This window comes from Microtus ochrogaster, chromosome 10 (genome assembly GCF_000317375.1).
Source record: "Microtus ochrogaster isolate Prairie Vole_2 chromosome 10, MicOch1.0, whole genome shotgun sequence".
Classification (NCBI taxonomy): domain Eukaryota; kingdom Metazoa; phylum Chordata; class Mammalia; order Rodentia; family Cricetidae; genus Microtus; species Microtus ochrogaster.
The window spans coordinates 65,237,265-65,252,503 of record NC_022016.1 but is presented as its reverse complement, the minus strand read 5'-3'; the positions used below and the strand labels follow the sequence as shown (position 1 = coordinate 65,252,503).

Genomic DNA, 15,239 nt, shown 5'->3' with positions numbered 1-15,239 from the left:
TGATCCTTTTATACAGTTCCTCATGTTCTGGTGACCCTTAAATTATTTTGTTGCTACTTTATAATTGTAATTTTGCCACATTTATGAACTGTAATGTACATATCTGTGTTTTATGATGGTCTTAGGTGACCCTTGTGAAAGGGCCATTTGACCCCAAAGGAGTCAAAATCAACAGATTGAGAATCACTGCCCTAGGCAGATACATGGTTGTGGACTGCATAAGAAGCTAGCTAAACACCGACCTGCCAAAAAACCAGTAAGGTAATGTTTCTTCATGATTTTTGTTTTCAAGTTCATATTTCAATTCCTTCACTGTCTTTTGTTGTTGATGATCGATGACTTGAAAGTGTTAAAGGGAAAGGAAGAAAGGGAAAGAAAAGAAAAATGCATTCCTCTCCTAAGAAGTTTTTGGTCTTGGGGCTTTGACCCAGCGATGGAATGATAGAAGAATACAAGCAACTAAACATCTCTTCTCATGAACAATTCTTTGTAGACATCCAAGAAAACCTTTTTAAAAAACATTTACTTCTCTTACTGAATATGTTTATCACTTGCATTAAAGATTTATGTTTTATATAATTACAACATCAGAGATAGTGGTTCCCCCCTCAGAATGTGGGGGAACATTAGGACAATAGAAGCCCTGAGATAAAAGCAGAGGCAGATTAGTTATTTACCAAGTCTGTCTTTTTTAGAAGGCTTGAATATTGTAGATTTCTGATCAATAAGGAATTACTTTGTAGTGTGGAGATTTTTTTCATTGCTTTTGCTTTCTAATTGATATGAAATATCCATCAATTATGTCATATCTATTTTAACAGTTAGAAAACACAGATGAAAAACATTTTGAAACATTAAAAAATTCATATTAATATTAAATTTGGGCAAAAGTATTAGTATTAGTAATTTATATTTAAACAGTGATACCAGTCTTTTTTTTTATTATATGAGTCAATATAAATAAGTGGTAATTTGTACAATAAAATAAAATTGATTGGTAGCTTTTTAAAAATGGAAATACTATTAATACTTATTGTGTCATACCACATAATTCTGTTAAAGCATTTAAATATTGTATGTGATGTATGCAAATCTTTACAAACATAATTTTAGTTTTATAATATGTATTTATTTTATTATTCTAATTGTTTCTGACTGATGATTGTGATTTCTTTAAAGTTTATAGGAACTTAGATGCTACAGTGACTAAGAAATCACTGTAATGACAAATTACTATTGAATAAATAAAAGTAATGATTACCATTATCGAGATCTATGACTGGCCGAAATGCAGAGAACAATTAACCAGGTCCCCAAACCAGTGGATACATCTTCAATTTAACTCCTACACGAAAGACTCAGGGAACATTATTAAAGAAAGGGACAGAAAGATTGTAAGCGCCAGGAACCACTATGTCTGCTGTGAAATCATGTTTATATACAAGAGGGAAGCTGAACCAGTGAAATCTCAAAAATATTGTCCCCTAAGCTAGACCCAAATAATAACAACACCAGTTGATAAGACAATGTGGATGGGGAAAATCTCACAAGGCCTTATTCTCAAATGAAGAGCCAAGAGCAACTAATGGCTGCTGAGGGGATAAATCAGTGCCTTTAGGGAAAAGGCATCCCTGATAGTTTAACCAATCCCAGTGGTCATCCCTTAACAAATACACGTATGAGCAACACTAAATGGACCTAGTAGGTTTTATTTATATATACACACACCAATTTAGGAAGATGAGGTCATGGATTTGAGAGGTGTGAGTGTGTGGAACCCAGGAGGATTTGGATTCGGGAGAAAGGCATTGGAAAGATGTAAATATAGATTCATGTCCTGAGTTCATGTGTAACTTTTAGGGATTTGCCTGGCTAAGGGTGATGAGGGACTGAAGAAATGATAGGCCCACAGAGAAACACAGGAAAGCTGTGACTGGGTGGAATGGGCTCTCTGATGGAGAAACTGCAGCACCCTGAAGTTTCTTATATACAGTTGAACACATAGGTGATGTTATTGCATACAGATAAAGAGGCAAGGTTATTAGACAGCTAACAAGGAAGCAGATCCAGTCAATTTCTTTAGGAGACACTTCTTTGGTGGGCACTCTGTAGACCTTACACAGCCAGTGGGAGAAAACTATGGTGGATGGTTTTTTTGCACACATTATCAATATTCATAAATAGACCTCCTTCTGAACTTCAGCCTGTGAGTACGTCTGTGTGTGTGTGTGTGTGTGTGTGTTTGCCATTTTCTCATGGGTCTAAGGATATGGTCCCTGAAATGGACATGCTTATGTCAACAGCACACATTCACCAAGGACTCCATTCATTCAGGACTTCTTCCAGTCTCCACACTCACAAATATCAAATCCTAAATCAAATTAAAACAAAATAAAACAAAAAAACCCTTAAAATTTAAAAGATTTGCCCAAATGCAGGAAAGAAAAGGAAACTTTTCAGATAGGTTATAATATTTATATATTTAGCACACAAGTAACATCAACTGCCAGTTGTAGAACACATTCGCAATTATAATGTGAAATCCTATTATCTTACAATCAATGGGGAAAAAAAGCTATGGATTGAGAAACAGGGGTATATGGGAGGATTTGGAGGGAAGAAAGGGAATTTGGAAATAGTGTAATTATACTCAAAAAAATAAAAATAAAAAACCAAAATTCTGTTATCTTTGAAGTCTTGCTTACTCCATTTACATAAAAACACCTTTACATATATTTTCAGATTTTTGTTTCTATCAAAGTCTATTTGTCAATATATGAATATAGAATAAATAACATGTATCTTTTTATGTGATGTGAACCTTCCCTCATCACTCACATGCGTGTGAGACTCTGTCAGCTCCTTGCCAGGACTCCAGGCATGGTCAGGGTGGCAGAAATAGTTGTGCTCTGCCAGTCAACACTTCCTGCTCTGTGGGGTCACTTGGAATAAAAAGTGGCTCTTCACAACCCTGCTGGTCTCCTCTGTGTAGTTGTTTGAGGAATGTGCTAGATTATTCTCAAACCAGGGGGGAAAGAAATATGGCTGAAGGTCCTCTGCAACATCGTCTGGCTGTGGGGACTTTGTTTTGAGTTCTTCCTACTTCTTTGGTTGCTAAGTGGCTGCTATCTTCTGAGTGGCACCACACATATTGCAGAATGGCCCATTAGGCCAGTCTGAATATAGGTTCATCACTGATTAAAACATTACATTTGGGAGAATTTGATAACTTTTGAAATAAATTCTGATATTGCAATTGTTGAAAGGATCTTTCTTTGTTGCTCAATGAAAATCAACTCAAAATTGACCAAAGACTTAAGGATAAGACCTAAAATTATGAGGCAGGTAGAAAGAAACATTTGGGAAGGCTTCAGGACAGTGCATGGTCAAGATTTCTTGGAAAAGATCCAAAAACACACAAAACCAAATGCAGGTAAAAGGGTTACACTTAAATAAAAAGCTTTTGCCAAGAAAGCAACACAGTATAAACACAATCTACAAATGAAGGAAAAATACTTTGCGCATTGTGAATCTGACAAGAACCAGACATCCAGAATTTATACAGAACTCTCAAAACTCAAGAGCAAAAACTAAACAATAAGATTGGGAAAAATAGGCAGATCTACAATAGACAAAGAAGATATACAAATAGTCAACGTGCGCATGAAAACATGCTCAAAATCACAAACTAAAACTGCCATGGCATCCCACTTTAGTTCAGTAAGAATGGTTACCAAGAGGACGGAGGAGAGTCAGAGCCTAGCAAAGGTGTGGAGAGAAGTGAGCCGTCACACACTGCTGCTAGGAATGCAAGCCCATATAGATGCCCTTCATTGAAAATCAATAGTTATAATCTTTAACTGTGATTTTAAATTATTCTACATTTAAATAACTTTTAAATTTTATTATTTTCTTATTTATTTATTTATTATTTATATTTCATTAACATATATTAATGGTAGGAAACAAAACATAATAGTTCCAAGAGTAACTTGGGGTTTTGATCTCATTGCTTGTAAATAAGTGTACACTTTTTCTTCATAATGATTCTTAAAAATATGAAGAGATTTTTAAAAATTTCTTGGTCAAAAGCTGCCTCTCTTGGATAACCATGCTACAATCCATAGGCTCAAAGAAGCTAGGTGACAAGGAGGACCCAAGAAGGAACAATACAGATCTTTCAGGGAAAGGGAAACAGAAGAGATCTCCTTGTTGGACTAGGGGCAGGAGGAGATGGAACATGAGGAATTGGTTGGAGGGTGGATGGAGGGGGAAGAGTATTGTAAGAGATGACTGGAAAAAGGAGGCGTTTTGGGGTCAGGCAGAGACCTGGGGCGAGGGAAACTCCTTGGAATCTACAAGGATGACCCCAGCTAGGACTGTGAACAATGGTGTATGTCTAGCCTGAACTGGCCTTCACTGTGCCCAGGCAGGACTTCCTTTGACCTACAGTCTATCCTGCCTATGGGAAGTGTGGGAGATTGTCGACTACTCCAGTTGTCACCAGAGAGTCTTCACCCAGTAATTGATGGAAACAGTTAAAGAGACCACAGCCGAGCATTGGGTTGACCTCAGGGAATCCTGCCGAATAGAGAGGGAGGAAGGATTCTATAAGTCAATGGGGTCAGGGTCATCACAAGGGAAACCACAGAAACAACTAACTTGGGCTTAAGAAGTTCACAAAGTCTAAACTGACAACCCTGAAGCCTGTATGGAACAATGGTGTGGGAAGTCCTTTTGTATATGTGTTGCTTTAATTGGTTAATGAATAAAAAAGCCCCTTTCGGCCAATGGCTAGACAGAATATAGCCAGGCTGGAAAAGAGATATATAGAGAGAGTAGACAAGAGTCAGAGAGAAACTTCATAGCTACCACCAGGGACAGACGCTTCTGCTGGAGTGTGCTGAAAATTTGCCGGTAGGCCACAACCTTGTGCTGATGCACAGATTAATGGAGATGGGTTAGTTTAGGAGCTAGCTAGCAATATGCGTAAGCTATTGGCCAAACAGTATTACAGATAATATAGCTTCTGAGTGATTATTTTGGGTCAAAGTGCCTGGGAACGAATTAGCAGGCTCCCCCAACAGGGCCAACCTAGGCCCTTAACATGTGTGTAACAGTTGTGTAGCTTGGTCTATTTGTGGAAGCAGGTGCTGTTCCTAACATTTTGACTGACTTTTGCTAACCTATCCCTCTTACTGGGTTGGCTTGCCCAGCCTAAATACAAAGGAAGGAGCTTAGTACTATCTTGACTTGATATGCCACACTTCATTGATACCCATGGGAAGCCTGCTTCTTTCTGAACAGAAACAGAAGAGAAGTGGATGAGTGGAGAGGGGAGGGGAGGTAGAGGAGAGAATGGGAGGAGAGGAAGGGGAAGAAAATTGGTTGGGATGTAAAATAAATAAGTTTACTTAATAAAAAAAGCAGTCTTTATTTTAAACATAAAATTCTGATAATGATTCTGTATTATAGCTTATAAAAACATTTGTTTTCTGTATTCCAATTTTATAATCATCTCTAACATAAACATTTTAAAAAATGTAATCACATATTATGAAAACTGTGTTTTATAAACAAAGCCTGTATTCCCATAAAACGCTGTGGAAGAAGACACTTCTGAAAGTTGTCTCCTGACATCATGATCCATGCCCCATCAAGGGGGTTTACAAATCACTCAGCCTATTGTGCAACAAGAAATTCTGATTTAATTGGTCTGCCTTAGAGTGGGAAACTTTTGTTATTGGCATGGGTCTGACTATTACAGTAACCAAGAGAGCTTGGATAATGCCTGTACTTCAGACCACATGTTTTATGTAACGTATTTTATTTGCAAAGAGAACCACTGTTCAAGGAAATATCCTGCTTGCTATTTCCATCCTGCAGCAAGAGTCACTGCTTAGCCTTCTATGCAGAAGACTCTAGAGCATGCAGAATTGAATGATACTGCTTAAGGTTTGTAAAGCATTATCTCTCAAGCATAGTGACTTGAAATTTGGCTGTAAAAACTGTGGACATATTGGGATCCTTCTTAAAGTGATACCCTCTGCTTTGCACTGGTAGACTGTGGTGGTAGGAACAATGGTTTTAATCCTGAATCCTTGCTATGTATGGGTGTCTAAAGAGTTGACAAAAAAAAAACACATACAAAGGAAACCCCTCCATTATGGTTGTGCTTCATCTAAATGTGGTGCATGAGAATCTCAGGAGATGGACGGTATCTGCAGTCTTTAAAAAACGCCTGCTACTTTAAAGAGTAGTTAGAATTGGGAACAATTGGTTTAAAGAGAAGGGTCAGCTCTTGATTTCCCGTTGCTGTTGTCCATTTTTCTGGTTCCATTGGCTCCTCAGTGTCTGGTGTCTTTCCCAGTCTCTAACTCAAACTGTGTGGCTCCCATCAATGCACATGCCTTACTCTTCCACACACTCCACAGGAATAGCCTTAGCACTCAGTGAATGAGTCTCTTGCTTGCAAAATCTCTCTTGTTGCTCCAGCTTTCAGTGGGTGCCTTCTCTGTATCTTCCTCCCAGTGTGTGTGTGTGTGTGTGTGTGTGTGTGTGTGTGTGTGAGAGAGAGAGAGAGAGAGAGAGAGAGAGAGAGAGAGAGAGTGTGTGTGTGTGTGTGTGTGTGTGTGTGTGTGTTCTTTTCTGTAAGGGAAATGCCTGCCTACAGAAGGGTTTTGAAATTTCATGCCTCCACTGTTAATTGAGCTTTTGCTGAAGAAGTCAAAGATTCTCTTTGTGGAGAAGATGAAGACACCGAGTAACCAAAGCTCCCCTTCTCCATTGTCTGCTTTCCATTTGGGACATCTCCAGAGTGTAGATGACAGGCAGACTCTTGGTGAGGGATCGCTAGAGGTAGATTTTCTATTTTATTGTCTTCTTCTACCCTTGGACTGTGTGTAAGGAGGTGTTCAATGGGGCAAAAAGTTTCTCACTCTGGTAAATATCCTCTTGGGTTTGGGAAACAGCAAGACTTGAAAGAATTCATAACTTGAAAATAGTACTGTTTCCTAGTCCTTCTTTGGCATAATTTAAGTATTTCTTAATGCTTTCCTTCTTGAGAAATGAACTTTAGTTATAGTGAAAGGTTCATCTTAGCCATTTTCTTATGGTCGGCCATCCATCATCTTCACTTGTTGAGAACATTGTGTGCCAAGGCCCATGTGGGTCCTGCAAAACCCTGAAGATTCTCTGTGCTGCCTGAGTGTGTGCAATTTTCAGAGTCAGGGTTTACACAGTCACAGAACTGAGGTCCCTTACAAAGTTTCCCTCACATTACCTTAGATTCATTTCCATTTATTAGTGGAATTTCTTAGAAAACAGTGCATGCTAAACACGTTTTGAGAAACGATTCTTTTACTTTAAAAACAAACAAACAACCCCCCCCCAAATCCCACCCTCTTCCAAAATCCCCAAACTTGAAATCTCTGTAAGTCTTTGTGACTGCAAGGTAAACAAATCCATATTCATGCAAACACAGATCTGTTTTTATAAATATAATGCAAATGCACACATGATGTGTGTAGCTAATGCATATGCAGACCCTGTAACATGTCCATTTCAATGCTAAATATTTAAATTTTCCTTAAAGATGCCAACAAGTTGCTAATTTGTGGCGATAGTAATCTCATTCTGCTCTACAACCAAGTATAGCCGGTATATAATTTCCAGTTCTGATATTGGAGTCTCAAGTTAGGAACTGGATAATTACTGTGTAATTATGGGGCTTTGGGTAGCGATGCACACGGATTGTGGTTGGAGGAGCACTCGATTCATTTGGTATACTTATAAATTATTCACCCGTTCTGCTGGAGTTCTTAAATTTGCATTCATATATTTTAATACTATTTCATTGTATGAGCATTTGCCCTTGGCTGAAAAATAATAGAGTCTAATGAAAATAAAACGAAGTCATTGGCCTTTGCTTTACAATGTTGCTGAGAAGTTGAATCTTATTTTAAAACCACCACCTCTAATATCCAGAGCTCTTGGTCACCTATTCATTTCCTTTGGCTTTTGGAAGCCAATCATTTATTTTGTCGCTGTTGTTCCGAGGCTATGTTAGGCACACAGAGCTCTATGAAAGTGGTGGAAGGGATATGCACAGAGATCTATTGAAATATATGCAAAGCAAATGGTACCCAGCTTGTGATTTGGTCACCTGCACAGGGTGCATTGGCAATCCTGCCTGTTCATTACCCTCTCTACCTTTAGTGAACCATTATTCCTCCATGGCTCGCTGCCCTGGTGGTAATGTCAGCCAAGTGCTGTGCCAGCTGCAGCTAGAAAATAAGGAGGTAGCCCTGCTGATACATTTTAGCATCACTTTTGAGAATCCAGATTATGACTGAGATGGCAGAGGCATGGAAGACAAGCCGATTCATCAGGAGGCGGTGCTATTCAGGATTGCCCAACTGGATTTTCCTAAAAGGCTACACTTTTAGTCATTTCCAAAGTTGTAGTCTTAGTTTTTTCTCTAGAGACTATGTTTTTAATTTTTTTTTACATATATTCACTCCCAAGGGAGATGAAACCTTAGTTTAATATTATATTTACAATATGAAAACCTTCACCAGCATTTTGAACTTGAGTTAAACATAGATTAATTTTTTTTTAAATCTCCAACATATCCAAGAGATTATTTAGCTCACACTTTATTTTTCAGATAAAGAGAAAGGCCCTGAATAGTTGCTAACTTGTTCAAGGTGGTAGTGATACTCAGTGACAGAGAGGGAGACAGACAAATTTGGTCAAATTAGATCCATAGATTCTAAAACTCTAAGAAGACTGGAATGAGAACTCGGTCTGTTTACCCAATTTAGAGACACAACATTAGCATCCTAGGGATGAACAGAGACTGCACATTTCTGTGATTTATAGGTACAGGTGAATTATGGACCAAGCTATTCCAGCTTGTCTTGAGAATATTCTCTCCCAAACTGAATCCACATGGATCTAGTGAGATTGACCCCATATACTTAAACAAGATTTGGCCAATCAAAGCACTCAATCTCCCTGACCACAGTCAGTACTAGAGATCAGTAAAAAGCTATACCATGAAATCCAAAGTATAGAACTTGAAAGTTTTATCAGAACCAAGTGGAAAAAGAAATTCTCCTCTCGTTGTTTCACAAATCAATGTCCCACCAGAAGAGATGACACATTCAAATTTGAGGTGTAAACAAACTCATCTTAGAGTCTTTGTTCAAAAGGATTATATGAGATAATTTAACGCCCTACAGAGTTTAAAAGGGAAGAGGAACTGTCACTCTCTGGCCATCACCAGTAGTCAGATTAAGAGTCATGCAGAAAGGCCACCTTTGTTCTATCTAGGCAGATAGCTCAAAGTGACCTTGTAGAGAGCCAACCAGATCAATGGACACCTTGGCCTCATTTTCCTCTCCCTCTCCTTCTCCTTTGGCTTGTTTTTGACCAAACACAGCCAAGAGCTAGAAGACACGGAGATCTCTTAATGTAGACCATTAAAGACAGCCTCCTAGGGTTTGGAACAGGATAGACCATTAAAGACAGCCTCCTGGGGTTCGGAACAGGATAGACCATTAAAGACAGCCTCCTAGGGTTTGGAACAGGATGAACAGGCTATGGAATGCACAGAAAGGACAAAGCAGGATTACCAGTTTAATTTGAGATGCTAATTTATTAGGCAGCATTTCTGTGGCCACCTCGCTTTTGTGTGGGGAATCAATGACTGGTACAACTTCCAAAGAGTATAATTACTAGATGTGAGTACAGCAACTCATGCCATCTAGTAAGTGGTAAGATTTTCTTGATCAAAAGATCACGAGCTGGGTCCTGTCCATGGACCAATAAATATCATTCATGTGTAAAGCAGTTAAAGTTGAGATTAAATCACTTACAACCTATACACAGAGATGTTATGACCACTAGATGCATTAAAAAGGCTTGGGGGCCATGCCAATTCCCATTGGGAAACATTGTTTAAATTTTTATCCATCCTGGGATTGAGTTTTGTTGAGACACTCTGAGGAACAAAGAATTTGGATTCACCCGCAAGCAGTCTTTTTTGTCTCACACAAAAGATGAAAAGACTGACAGAAAGTCCTGCCTTAAAAAGAGTGAAAATCTATGTGCGACAGTGTTTCCAAATTCCTCAAAAGTATTATTTTTAGAGACTTGGGAAGAAAAAGAAAACAATTAGAATTTCTTGGAATTCTCAGAATCTTAGGTTACTTCCAGTATTATTTTTTGTTCTTATTTCTTTGGTAATTAAAAAGTATTAGTAAAATAATATTGATTTTTTCCCCTTTTTTTGAGACAGAGTTTCTTTGTGTAGCTCTGGTTGTCCTGGAACTTCCACTGTAGAACAGGCTGTCCTTGAACTCAGGGATCTGCCTACTTCTGCCTCCCAAGTGCTGGAGGATTAAAGGTGTAAGCCACCACCGGCCCGCTACAAACACTGATTTTTAAGAGTGTGTGAAAATACAAAGTCTCTACTAAGTATTTGAATACTCAGAACCATTAAAAATGACAAGGTAATTGAAATGTCACAGCATTAATATCTTCCTTCAAGGATAGTAGCACCACACTAACTTATGTGTCATAATCACAATTGCAGGAAATTGTTTTGCTACCAAATTTTTATTCCTTGATATATATATTATATGATTTGTATGAAGTTTATATAATATGCATATTAAGTTGTTCAATGCCTATTTTATACCCACACGCATATACACAAATATATGTGACTCACAATTAGTAGCAGAAATGGTCACAGACTAGCTTCTAAAATAACTTTAGCTATAAACAAGATTGCTAGACTGCAATGTATCTGCAATGTGTTTCTTCTATAGTCTCAGAAATGTAGGTACCTTTTCTGCGTTCCCATTCAACTTAACCCCAGAAAGTTCCTTTGAGTCATAAAACCGCTCGGTTGATGGTTGAGCTTTAATTCTTATACGAGGCTCATAATGGCTCTTTCTTACTTCTCTATTTTATTTACTGGTTTCCTTGGGATTTAGAATTTGGGCTTCTGTTAGTTATATGCCATTTTAAAATTAGTTTTATCTTATTTGTTATTGGTCTCTTTAAGTTGTTGGTCTTGTCTTGGTTTAACTTTGGTGATTTGGCTGAGTCTGGACACTTATCCATTTAAAAATATTTTCCAATTTAATGGAGTATACATTCGAGTAGCACGTGTGGGAGGGGGCGGATGAAGAAGCAGTGGCAGCAAGCTCCCAGAGGTGAGGCTTGCACGCCCACCCCTGCCCAGGACTCCAGCACCCACTGGGTTGGTCAAGCCCAGCCATGATCAAGGCCATCCTCATTTTCAGCAACCACAGGTACCACAGCTCTTCAAGTTCTCCCAGCCCTATAGTGAAGATCAACACAACATCAGATCATCAGGAAGACTTTTCATATGGTGTCTAAGCGAGATGAGAACATTTGTAATTTCCTAGAAGGGTTATTAATCGGAGGCTTTGACAACAAACTGATTTATAGACATTATGCAATGCTATATTTTGTCTTCTGTGTGGCTTTCTCAGAAAGTGAACTTGGCATTTTAGACCCAATTCAAGTATTTGTGGAAACATTAGATAAATGTTTAGAAAATGCCTGTGAACTAGATTTAATATTCCATGTAGACAAGGGTCACACAATTCTTCCAGAAATAGTGATGGGGGAATGGTATTGGAGACCAACGTGAATGACATTGTTACACAAATTAATGCACAAAATAAACAGAAGAGATCTGAGGCAGGCTTATCAGTTGTAAAGGATATGAACCTTCCTGAGATTCCCAAGAAATATTAACATTGGTGGCATCAGTATAAAAGTGCGAAACCTGTCCTCTTTTAAATAAAGTATTAAATAGGCCACTCCCAGGTAAAATCCAGAGGGAAAGTCATCTCAGTTTACCATGCAGTTGTTTCCCAAAAACAGAGGAGGAGATCTTAACTTTGCTCTTGGATTTAAGTCAAGGTACTGTATAGAAGCTGCCTAAATTCAGTATGGAAGTTCAATGTTGCTTTTTTGCTCAGTGATTTTAAAGAAATTGAGTAGTTCCAGTGTGATTTTTTTCTTTTCTAAATTGCATTCCTATGCCCACATAAAGGCATGCCTCTACAGACTGTGTTTTGAAAAGTGAAATGTTTCCTTAATCATGTACAACCCCAAATGTTGATGTGTTGTGTGGATCACAAGTGCAGCATTCTCTAACTTTTTCTGCTGTTTGTCACAATTGTTATTTAAAGAACCAAGTATGTATTGCATGAAAACATGACCTTTCTTTTAGTTTAAATAAACTCCAAGGTAGCTGGATTTCTAAAGTACCTTTCTGTTTTGCTTGGTATCTAATTTAACAATTGTTTTTACAACCTTATGATTCAACAAAGTAAATAAAAGTACCACTGTTAAAAAAATAAGTTCTTAGAATGTACCGCTATAATACTATGAATTTCTTTGGCATCTGTTGTGATATTTCCCTACTCGTTTTTGATTCTAATTGTTTGGATCTTCTCTTTCTTTTAGCTAGTTGGGGGGTTAACGGTCTGTCAATCTTGTTTATATTATCAAAGAGCCAGATTTGTTGATTCTTTGTATTATTTTCTTTGTTTCTATTTCATTAATGTCTCCCTTGTTTTTATTATTTATTCCCATCTACTGGATTTGGTTATGGTTTGCTCTTGATTCTCCAAAGTCTTGAGTTGCATCAGTAAGTCATTTGTTTGCAGTCTTTCTGATTTTCAATGTAGGCACATTCCCGTAGAGCTATATATTTTCCATATTGGACTGATTTTAGTATGTCATATCGATTTTGTTATGTTGTGCTTTCATTTCCATTATGTTTCAGTAGTATTTTTCTTTCTTATTTTACCTATTCATCATTCAATGTTTAAAATCTCTGAGTTTGTGTAATTTCTAGAGATTTGCTTGCTATTGATTTTAGGCTTTATTATATTATGGTCAGATAGAATACATGGAGTTATTTTAATTTTTCTGATTTTGTTAAGATTTGTTTTGTGTCTCAATATGCAGTCTGATTTAGAGAACCTAAGATGAACTGCTGAGTGGAATACATATTCTTTTGTGTTTGGGTGAAACATTCTATAGATATCTGTTAGGTTCATTTCATATATAATATTATTTAATTCCAGGGTTTCTCTGTTTATATTTTGTCCAGATAAACCTATCTATTGGGGGAAAGTAGGATATTGAAATCAGCTATGGTTGAGTTAATCAGGGTCATATAGTCCAGTAGAATACTTTTATGAAACTGGGTATGCCAAAGTTTGGTGTATATAAATTTATAATAGTCATGTCTTCTTGGTAGATTGTTCCCTTGATTAGAATGAAGTGGCTCTCTTTACCTCTTTTGGTTTGCTTTAGTTTAAAATGTATTTTGTCAGATATTAGGATAGCTATACCTCTTTGGTTACTGGTTCCATTTGCTTAGATTACTTTTCCTAGCCTTAACTTTAAGATGGTATTTATAGTTGAAAGTATTACAAGTTTCTTATAAACAGAAAAATGCATTTTGTTTCTTTTAAAAAATTAAAAATAATCATATATGTATTCTTTTCTGCCTGGACTTATTTCTGTGTACTCTGTACAAGCTTTGTGCTCACGGAGACTAGGAGAGGACGTCAAATCTCCTGGTACTGGAGTTAGAGATGGCTGGGAGCTTGAATGTGTGTGCTGGGGCCTCTGGAAGATCAGCCAGCATTCTTTTATTTTTTATTTTTTGTTAGTTCTGTAATATCTTTATCATATGTCATAGCATATAATCCATAAAACCTGGAGCTGTGATTTGCTTACGTAGTGCATAGAATGATGACATTTGCATAACTTTGCATTTTAGCTAGAGTTGTCTCCCTTATGACTACAATGTATAAAGTAGCACGCTCATGTTCATTTTCTAAATTCACTTGTTAAGATTTTTGTTCCTGTCCCTCTCTATAAAGTCATTTAATTAGCACAGGAATTACATGTTTCTTTGTGATACAGAGTAATTTTTCTGTATCCAGAACCTTTAGTAACAAATCTTGGACTGTATTTTTACATTTCCTGTAGGCCCTCTGAATGTGGGCGACAGTTGTTTGGCTGGGGCAGACTGTGGGGCCACTGGTAGTGGGACCAGGATTTATCCTTACTTCTTGTACTGGCTTTTTGGAGCTCATTCTCTTTGGAAATATACCTTGCTCAGCCTAGATATAGTAAGGAGGGCCTTGGTCCTTCCTCAAAGCAATGTGCTAGACTGTTGACTCCCTATGGGAAGCCTTACTCTTTCTGAAGAGTGGATGGAGGGTGGAGTGAGGAGGAAGGTGGAGGGAACAGGAGGATGGGGAGACAGTGAGAACTGGGATTGGTATGTAAAATCAGAAGAGATAGTTTTTATAAGAAAATAAATAGAAAGTTTTGAAAAAGAAGTTGAGTAGAGAGAACATCCAGCCCTCTGAACCTTTGAGAAATATCCCCAACCCTGGATCTTATTTTTTAATCTATGCAACCAACCTGTGTTGTTTGGTTGGGGACATTAATAGTTCAAGTTATTGTTGAAAGGTATGTGATGAGTACTGTCATTTCCTTCCTTCCTTCCTTCCTTCCTTCCTTCCTTCCTTCCTTCCTTCCTTCCTTCCTTCTTTCTTTTGTTGTTTGTTTTCTTAGTCTTATTTTATGTTCTAGCTATTGTAGGTTTATTTATTTTCTTTTTATAATCTTTTCGTATTCCTCTCTTCACGATGAAGTATTGATTCTAGTATTCTCTGGAAGACTGGTTTGGTGGCAGTAGACATGGGTTCTTTTAGCCTGTTTATATCTAACCCCTCCTTCAACTATGGCAGATTATTTGGCTGGATTGTCATCCATAGGCTTTTAGAACTCAGGGCACAGTATTCTAGGCTCTTTGGGCCTTTAAAAATTTTATTGAGGAACCAGTTGTTGTTCTAATAGGTTTTCCATTCCTTGAATTTGTGATTTTTCTCCTGCAGCATTCAAGATATTTTCCTTCCTCTGTATATTTGGTGTTTTAAGTATAACATCAAATGAGTTTCTTTTCTGGTCCTGTGTGTTTGATATTTTTTGTGTTTTTGTATCTGTATGGGTGTATTTTTTCCTTAATTTGGGGAAGTTTTCTTCTAAGAGCCTCATGGAGCGCTGGTCTATACTATTGACCTGTCATTCTTCCTCTTTATTCATCCTTATGTCTCAACGATTTACGCTGTTCCAAAGTTTCTGGACTTTGTGTGTGTGTG

At 37.6% G+C, this 15,239-nt stretch overlaps 1 pseudogene; it reads left to right on the top strand.

Moving 5' to 3' along the window:
- The first annotated feature begins 11,292 nt into the window (after positions 1 to 11,292).
- On the top strand, positions 11,293 to 11,848 carry LOC101985041 (annotated as a pseudogene).
- Positions 11,849 to 15,239: the final 3,391 nt, after the last annotated feature.